This window comes from Phocoena phocoena, chromosome 9, assembly GCF_963924675.1.
Source record: "Phocoena phocoena chromosome 9, mPhoPho1.1, whole genome shotgun sequence".
Lineage (NCBI taxonomy): Eukaryota > Metazoa > Chordata > Mammalia > Artiodactyla > Phocoenidae > Phocoena > Phocoena phocoena.
In genome coordinates, this window is record NC_089227.1 from 99,297,401 (window position 1) to 99,306,832 (window position 9,432).

The following is a 9,432-nucleotide window of genomic DNA, read 5'->3' on the forward strand; positions in this document are numbered from 1 at the left end:
TTTCAAATAACCTATAAAGTGGGACGGAGATAAGCATCTCTCCCAGCTCACCTCCAAATTCCCCATCTGTTTAAGGCACTTGAACTTTCACATTGTTACTTTAGCCTTCTGCCTCATGTGTATCCTTCCCCACACTGCTCACTTCTTCCTGTCTTTCCTTTAGCCATCCCCTGCCAACTGCGACGACATCAATTTTCTAAATTTTTTGTTTCTTTGGCTTTCTCTCTCATCGCCCAATCACTGTCTTTTGTGTCATTCCCCATAGTGTTCCAGAGGCTTGGTTGATTCTAGGGCAGGTGTCGGGTTGATGGCAGAAGGACTCGGCATTAGTTAGATGTTGGTGCATAACAACATACCGCCAAACTCAGCAGCTTAGGACAGTAAGTCTTTATCATATCGTGCAGTTCCAGAGATTCTGGAATCTGGGGGTGGCTTAGCTGGGCGGCTGTGGTTCAGGATCTCTCATGAGGTTGTGGATAAGGTGTCAGCGGGGGCTGCATCATCTGAAGGTTTCACTGGGGTGGGAGGAGCCACTCCAAGCTGGCTCACTCACACAGATGTTGGCAGGAGGCCTCTATCCCCTGCTTGATGTATCCTCATGACATGGCAGCTGGCTTCCCCCAGTGTCAATCTCATCCCAAAGCACCCTCACAGACCCACCCAGAGTATTGTTTGACTAAGTATCTGGGCACCCCATGGCCCAGTCGAGTTGACACACAAAATTAACCACCACATATATAAGCGTATAATTAGTTTTGTAAGATCTTACCAAACTGTTTTGCAGAGTGGTTGTACCATTTTACATTCCTAGCTGCAATATACAAGTGATCCATTTTTCCTGTATCCTCACCAGCATCTGATGTTATCACCTTTTTCATTTCAGTCGTGCTGATAGGTGTGTAGTGACATTCCATTGTGGTTTTAATGTGCATTTCCCTAATGGTTAAAGATGTTGACACCTTTTCAAGTGCTTATTTACCATCTGTATATCCTTTTCTGTGAACTGTCTGTTCATATTTTGTGCCCATTTTCTAACTGGTTTTTTTGGTTGAATTTTGACAACTTTATGTATTTTAGATACAAGTCCCATTTTTAATACTTTCACATTCAGTAACAGTATTTTTTTTTTTTTTTTTTTTTTTTCTCTTTTCGGTACGCGGGCCTCTCACTGCTGCGGCCTCTCCCATTGCGGAGCACAGGCTCCGGCCATGCAGGCCCAGCGGCCATGGCGCACGGGCCCAGCCACTCCGCGGCATGCGGGATCCTCCCGGACCGGGGCACGAACCCGTGTCCCCTGCATCGGCAGGCAGACTCCCAACCACTGCGCCACCAGGGAAGCCCTCAGTAACAGTATTTAGTATTGTTCTGTGTATCTTTTAAAAACCCAAATGGCATAATGCAAATATATAGTTTTGCATCTTAAATTCTTTTGCATATGACATCATATTTTTAAGAGTTATCTATATTGCTCTTGTATCTGGTACATTGAACTTGTGGGACCCAAGAGATAATAATAAAAGCAACTTCATTTTTGCCTTTCACTGTCCATTTAAATTTTCTCAGTGAGATCTTTCTCTTGCCCAAGTGATTTTAATAATAACACTTAGGTAACAGTCTGAATTCATAATTAAAATGTCCAGTCTCATGTAATAATCAATACTCTGAAATTGACTTCACTTTTTTTGAGGGGGAGGCCACACACACCGGACCTTAGTTCCCCGACCAGGGATCGGATCTAGGCCTTCAGCAGTGAAAGTGCAGAGCCCTAACCACTGGACCACCAGGGAAGTCCTGTGAAATCAACTTCAACTTCTCTCCACCCCTAGAAGTTGGAGAGTTGGGACTTGGTCCTTCCTTTCTCTCCTCCATGGGCACTGTTTCCCAGCACTTAGGGTGGGAAGGAGGAAGGGAGGGAGGAGAGGACGAGGAGAATAAGAAAGCTCCTCCTTGATCAGTACTGTGGTGAGGTAGGTTTGCTTTCCCTGGGCCTGGAGAGTGTTGGAAATTACTCCTCAGGCATTTCCTCGGGTTTCCTGCGAGGTCTCCATCGGGAACATTCGACTGCTCCCATGACCTGGCAAAGCATTTTTCTCCTGGCTTTCCGGGATCTGTGTCACACAGACTTTCTCTGTTGGGGTTCACGACCCATCCTCTTGAGCAGAGTTTGATTTGCTCCAAAATGGCTGTGTGGCCTGCGGGAAATACTCATGTGCCCTTTGTTCCCACCCACGCTGGTAGCACAGACCAATTCCAAAGAGCGGCCGACTCCTCTCCACCTGCAGAGTTCTGTGCTGGACACACCTCACTGCAAACCCCAACTCCAGGGCACGTGGACCGAGGCCTTCGGTGGACTCCGTGAAACCCCTTTGCTAGACTTAAGAGTGATACTCACAACACATCTCTCCAGAAAAGTATTCCTTACCCATACTCTGATCTCCAACAACCTGACCCTCTTATACCCTCGAGGTGGGTGACTCATCTGGTTATCAGACCTGACTTTCAAATTTCACTCCTGCCTTTGGTACCTGATACCTATTTTATGGTGGACACTCAGCTAAAACTTCCTTTTAATTGCTTTATTTTATACATTATAAGACTCCAGGAAGTTTTATTTATCTATTCCACTATTAATGGACACGCTAAGAATGTTTCCTGTTTTTTACAAATTAACAGTAATGCTGCGATGAACATCTCCTGATGCATTTATGCTAGGATTTCTCAAGGGGATATACCCAGAAATGAAATATCTGGATTGTATGCACACTTTTAATTTTAAAATAATTTTAATATTTATTTTACTATTTTGATTGCCAAGATTTTCTCCACAGTGAGTGTACCAATTATACTCATTGTTAGCAAGTGTAAATAATATTTTCTCCCTCACCGACTTTCGATCTAGTTAAATCTCCACTTGACTTTTGACAGGGGGGTGAAAATGGTGCCTCTATTATTTTAATTAATTTTCATTTATTTGATTTCTAGCAAAGCTGAGCATCTTTTCATATGTTTATTTGTCATAAAAAGAACATCTTCTGTAAATTGCTTATTCTTTGTCCATTTTTTCTGTTGGGTTAACCTTTTTTTTTTTTCTGATTGCTCTATAGGAATTCTTATATTTTTATTTTAAAAAATTATTTATTTTTGGCTGCGTTGGGTCTTCATTGCCGCGCACGGGCTTTCTCTAGTTGTGGCCTTCATCGCTGCGCGAGGGCTTCTCATTGCGGTGGCTTCTCTTGTTGCGGAGCACCGGCTCTAGGCGCGTGGGCTTCAGTAGTTGTGGCACACGGGCTTAGTTGCTCCATGGCATGTGGAATCTTCTTGGACCAGGGCTTGAACCCGTGTCCCCTGCATTGGCAGGCAGATTCTTAACCACTGTGCCACCAGGGAAGTCCCCTTATATTTTTTAAATTGTGGTAAAAAAATTTTTAATTGTGGTAAAAAACATATAACATAAATTTACCATCTTAGCCATTTTTAAGTGGACAGTTCAATAGTGTTAAGTATATTCACGATGTTTTGCAACAAATCTCCAGAAACTTTTCATCTTGCTTATGCAAATCTATTCTCCACCATATGTGTTGCAAAATTCATGGTCTCTTGCTAAGGAATTTTTGTCATATAAAACTTTAAATTTTGATACAATCAAATTTATCTTTTATAGTTTGTGATTTTTGGGGTTGTGTTTAAGAAAGCCTTCCCTGAGTTATACATATTTTATAAACAATGTTTGTGCCCCCACCCAAATTCATACATTGCAACCTAATCCCTAATGTCATGATATTTGGAGGTGGGGCCTTTGGGGGGTGGTCAGGTCATGAGGGTGGAGCCCTCATGAATGGGATTAGTGCCCTGGGTGCTAATTTCTGGGTCTATGGTATTTGGTTATGGCACCCCAATGGACTAAGACAATTTTATTTTGTATATTCTTCCAAAAGTTTGAGTTTATATTTAGGTCTTTAATCCATCTGGAATTTGTTTGTAATGGAGTGAAGTAGGGATCTTATTTGATTTTTTTTAGGAGCCAATTATCCCAGCACCATTTATTATATATCCACCCTTTCCACATTGGTAACATTATTTAGGTCTTATATTCTGAGGTCATGCTTCATCCAGAGCAATACTGTCCAATATAAATCTAATGCAAGCCCCAAATGTAATTATATATTTTCTAGTAGCCACATTAAAAAGCAAAAGTAACTATTAAAGTTAATTTTAAAGATCTATTTATTTAACCCAAAATATCTAAAATATTATCACTGCAACATGTAATTAACACACAAAATTAATAATGAAATTACTTGCATTCTTACTTTTGATACTAAGTATTCAAAAATCTGCTGTGATTGCAAAGGATATATTCATGTTTTCTGACTGTGCAGAGCATTTCAAATGCCCTTGTTGTGTATGGGGAATTTCTTTCCTTGCAAAACCCTCAGAAAAGAAGCTAGAAAACTCTGTTCTCCAGGCTCCTTTGAGTTTCTGGAATAGGTCCAGGCTCCAATAATGAGAGGTACTCGTGTAAGGTTTGAAGAGAGAAGAGGGAGGTGTAGAGTCTGTTTTGCTTGCAAGGATGGTGTCATTGTCCAGTGTTCAGGGCTTGTTTGGTACAGATGTAGTGCACGTGCTGGTTTCTGGGAAGAAAACTGGCATCTCCAGCTGGGCGGCACCAATGCAGTGGTGGTGGTTTTTCATCAGACCAGTTCTACAGCTTAGCTTGGGTCATTGTTCCTGGAAGGCTGGTCTGCAGACTCTTTTTCCACCACTCCTACCTAGTGATATATATATATATATATATATATATATATATATATATATATATATATATATATATATATATATATATATATAGAGAGAGAGAGAGAGAGAGAGAGAGAGAGAGAGAGAGAGATTTTTAATAAATGTTTACAGCTTAGTCTACCTTCTGTGGCAGGCACCCAAGGCCCTGATGGCCACAGCAGACTAAATCCTAAAGTTCTTTACTGTTCCAGCCCAAGGATGCTGAGAAACATACCTCCAAGGGCATGAATTCAAGCAGTGAGTTTCCAACTATCTTTGGTCAAAGACTAGCTTTATTTTTAGTTTCTTAAAAAGCTGTCACAGCTCAATACTAGTACATCAGACTTGCGGACTTTGAGACCCACTACAGCCAGATCTGGCCAGTGTCAGATTGTAGAATTTCTAAGCATCGACAAAGAGGTCTTGGGCTGGTTCCTGGACCACACTTTGAGCAGACCACGAATTCCTCTGAAATCTAGGGATGACTTTATCACTCTGCTAAGTTAGTTACGCAAGACCTCTGTAGAGCTGCCTTCTCCAGCTGCTAGAAGAATCATACTCCACCAGTTAGGAACTGCATTCAGCTGCTGGTAACCAATTAGAAATGAGAGTGGCTGTTGTGCTGCTCAGTACAGACTCATTCACCATAGTACCATGCATTTCTTTTTTTTTAATTTATTTTTTAATTTTATTGAAGCATATTTGATTTGCAATGTTGTGTTAATTTCTGCTGTACAGAAAAGTGACTCAGTTAAACATATATACATTCTTTTCCATTATGGTTTATCAGAGGATATTGAATATGGTTCCCTGTGATATACAGTAGGACCTTGTTGTTTATCCATCCTGTATGTAATAGTTTGCATCTGCTAATCCCAAACTCCCAATCATTCCCTACCTCCCTCCCCCGACCCCCGGGCAACCACAAGTCTGTTCTCTATGTCTGTGAGTCTGTCCTGTTTCATAGATATGTTCATTTGTGTCATAGTTTAGATTCCACATATAAGTGATATCATACGGTATTTGTCTTTCTCTTTCTGACTTACTTTGCTTAGTATGATAATCTCTAGGTCCATCCACGTTGCTGCAAATGGCATTATTTCATTCTTTTTAATGGCTGAGTAATATTCCATTTTATATATATATATATATATATATATATATATATATATATATATACACACACCACATCTTCTTTATCCATTCACCTGTTGATGGACATTTAGGTTGTTTCCATGTCTTGGTTATTGTGAACAGTGCTGCTATGAACATAGGGGTGCATGTATCTTTTCGAATTATAGTTTTGTCTGGGTACATGCCCAGGAGTGGGATTGCTGGATCAAATGGCAACTTTATTTTTAGTTTTTTGAGAAAGGGCCATACTGTTTTCCATAGTGGCTGCACCAGTTTACATTCCCACCAACAGTGTAGAGGGTTCCCTTTTCCCCACACCCTCTCAGCATTCATTATTTGTAGACTTTTTAATGATGGTGTGAGGTGGTACCTCATTGCAGTGTTGATTTGCATTTCTCTAATAATTGGCAAGGGTGAGCATCTTTCTGTGTGCCTATTGGCCATCTGTATATTTTCTTTGGAGAAATGTCTATTTAGATCTTCTGCTCATTTTTAGATTGGACTGTTTTTTTTTAATTGAATTGTATGAGCTGTTTGTATATTTTGGGAATTAAGCCCTTGTTGGTTGCATCACTTGCAAATATTTTCTCCCAGTCTATATGTTGTCTTGTACCATGCATTTCTGATGTGAAAGAAAGGAAGTTCTTGGGGGAACTTCCAGGCAAGGAAGAATCCAAATGCACACGGTCCCCTGGGCTCTCTTTAACGTGCAGAGAGGTGGGCTTGAACCAGGCAGAGCTGGGCGCACCATGGAACTTGCATCCGTAGACTTTTCTCCTGCACTGCTTTACCTTGTTACAGGGGAGCTGAGAAGGCCTCCCATTGACTGTAACAATGGGAGGTTCCTGGTGTAGGAAATGGCCTTGTTAGAGGAGCCTTTTTTAAATGAGTAACTAAGATCTACTGAGCTAGGTGCTTGAAAAACTGTTGATGGGGAAAGGGCATGAGTCTCAGAATCATCTGGATTTGTGTCTTCTCTAGGTATAAACATGCTAGAAATGTCTATCTTTCTTTTGAAAAAGTATGTGGAGGTGAGCAGACCAGGGCTGGCATGGGCACTCCAGGGTGTCTTTAGGGACACAGGCTCTTTTTATCTCTCTGATCAGCCTTCCCTTAAATGTGGGTCCCATTCTCAAGGTTGACTCATGGTCCAAGTTGGCAGCTGGCACTCCAGCCATCACATCTATGCTCCAAGTAGGAAGCATGAATTAGGTCAAAAAGGGGATATGTCATGTTTGTCCTTCTTTTAAGTTTTCCCAGAACTTTTGTCTGATGACTGCTTCTTATCACTCATTTACCTCCCCTAGCCAACGAGAAGTCAGGAAATGTGGTCTTTTAGTTGGGAACATAAATGCTCAGTATAAAATCAGGGTTCTATTACTAAGCAAGAGGGAAGAATGTATTTTGGATAGTTAACTAGTGAGCTCTGCCCCCTACACACACACACATGTATATATACACATATGTGTGTGGAGCACAGTTTATGCTTATTTTTGTAAAGGGGATAAAATATGGACAATATCTAGGGTCTGTATGTTACATAACTCCAGGGACAATGTGATTGGTGGAGTTGTGTAATATACAACTTCTGTGACTGTACTTGGCTGCCCTGGCAATAACCATCATCTTCCCACCCTTCCATCTATAAAGACCTATCATATGAATGCCTGCTGTTTTTCAGAGCCAATACAATATTTTGCTCAGTTGATGAACTGGTATGTTTTCACTGCTGTTTGATTACCAGGAAACTCAGAGATACGTTTTGTATTCAGCAGCAGTAGCTTCTCCTAACCTGGGCTCTCGGGAATAATAAATTTACATCCTCTCTCAAATGTTCAGTTCTTGCCTTATTTTTCCCTTGAATTTTAAAAATTGTGGTGAAATACACATAGCATAAGACTTATCATCTGGGCTTCCCTGGTGGCGCAGTGGTTGAGAGTCTGCCTGCCGATGCAGGGGACACGGGTTCGTGCCCCAGTCCGGGAAGATCCCACATGCCGCGGAGTGGCTGGGCCCATGAGCCATGGCCGCCGAACCTGCGCGTCCGCAGCCTGTGCTCCGCAAAGGGAGAGGCCACAACAGTGAGAGGCCGGAGTACCGCAAAAAAAAAAAAAAAAAAATCATAGAGACAGAAAGAAGGCTGGTGGGTATCAGGGGCTGGCGGAGGGGGGAATGGGGAGTTATTGATTAGTGGGGACAGAGTTTCAGTTTGGCAAATGAAAAAGTTCTGGAGATGGATCATTGTACAACATTATGAATGTGCTTAATACCACTGAGCCGTATACTTAAACGTGGGTAAGATGATAAGTGTTTTGGGGGCCTCTCACTGTTGTGGCCTCTCCCGCCGCGGAGCACAGGCTCCGGATGCACAGGCTCACGGGCCCAGCCGCTCTGTGGCATATGGGATCTTCCCGGACCGGGGAACGAACCCGTCTCTCCTCCATCAGCAGGCGGACTCTCAACCACTACGCCACCAGGGAAGCCCTGTCTCTATGACTTTGACTACCTCATGTAAGTCAGCCCTTGCCTTTTTTTTTTTTTAAATAAATTTATTTTTTTTAAATTTATTTTTGGCTGCATTGGGTCTTTGTTGCTGCACGCAGGCTCTCTCCAGTTGCAGCGAGCGGGCTCTAGGCGCGTGGGCTTCAATAGTTATGGCTCACAGGCTCTAGAGTGCAGGCTCGGTAGTTGTGGCACACGGGCTTAGTTGCTCCACGACATGTGGGATCTTCCCAGGCTGGGGCTCGAACCCATGTCCCCTGCTTTGGCAAGCAGATCCTGAACCTCTGTACTACAAGGGAAGCCCAGCCCTTACCTTTTAATGCCTGCTCCATTGGTGGACTTTTATTGCATCTTTTACTGCAAGCTGTCTCAGACCCTATTTTTTTGCAGCTAGCTTGGTATAAACAAATAAAATCAGGATGGTAATAATTAGGCACAAGGGAAACAGAGAAAGCTTAGGGCAGACTTCCTCTGCCCCTCCAGGAAATGAGTATGGCTGAGGAGGTGAAAATGTAGCTCATGAGAGATGTCACAGGAGGAATACTGAAGTCTTTACCCCTTGTTGGAAATTTAGATTCCATGAGGCTGGGCCTCCACAGAAGAAGGAGGTATAACTTCCACTGGAGGGAAAAACAGTCATGACAGAGCGGGTACCTGGATTTGAACCAGGGACCTCCTGATCTGTAGTCAGATGCTCAACCCCTGAGCTATACCCCCAGCTGCCTATGTCTTTTTCACAAGACACTTCCATAGTTGCAGTCTTTCCTAAGCTGTGCTCTCACCATCCTGTGTCTCCCTGGGGAGCTTCCTGAGCTGCTTCTCTGGGCACCCACCTGCACACCTGTCAGAACTGCTCCGCTTCCTCAGAGCCTGCGTACCTATGCCCACCCAAACACCCCTCTTCCCAGAGCACGTCTCGCCCCCTTCCCTCATTATTATTATTACTGAATACAGGAGGAACTCTACCCAGCCCCTTAATATCTAAGATACTTCATTTCTTTTTTCTTTTTCTTCATCTCC

The 9,432-nt window shown here is 42.7% G+C and overlaps 1 non-coding gene across 1 annotated transcript; it reads right to left on the reverse strand.

The window, feature by feature from the left end:
• Positions 1-9,057: 9,057 nt before the first annotated feature.
• Positions 9,058-9,129, reverse strand: TRNAC-ACA (transfer RNA cysteine (anticodon ACA)). The gene has a single exon. It is a non-coding gene; the product is annotated as a tRNA-Cys (tRNA).
• Between the last annotated feature and the right edge of the window lie 303 nt (positions 9,130-9,432).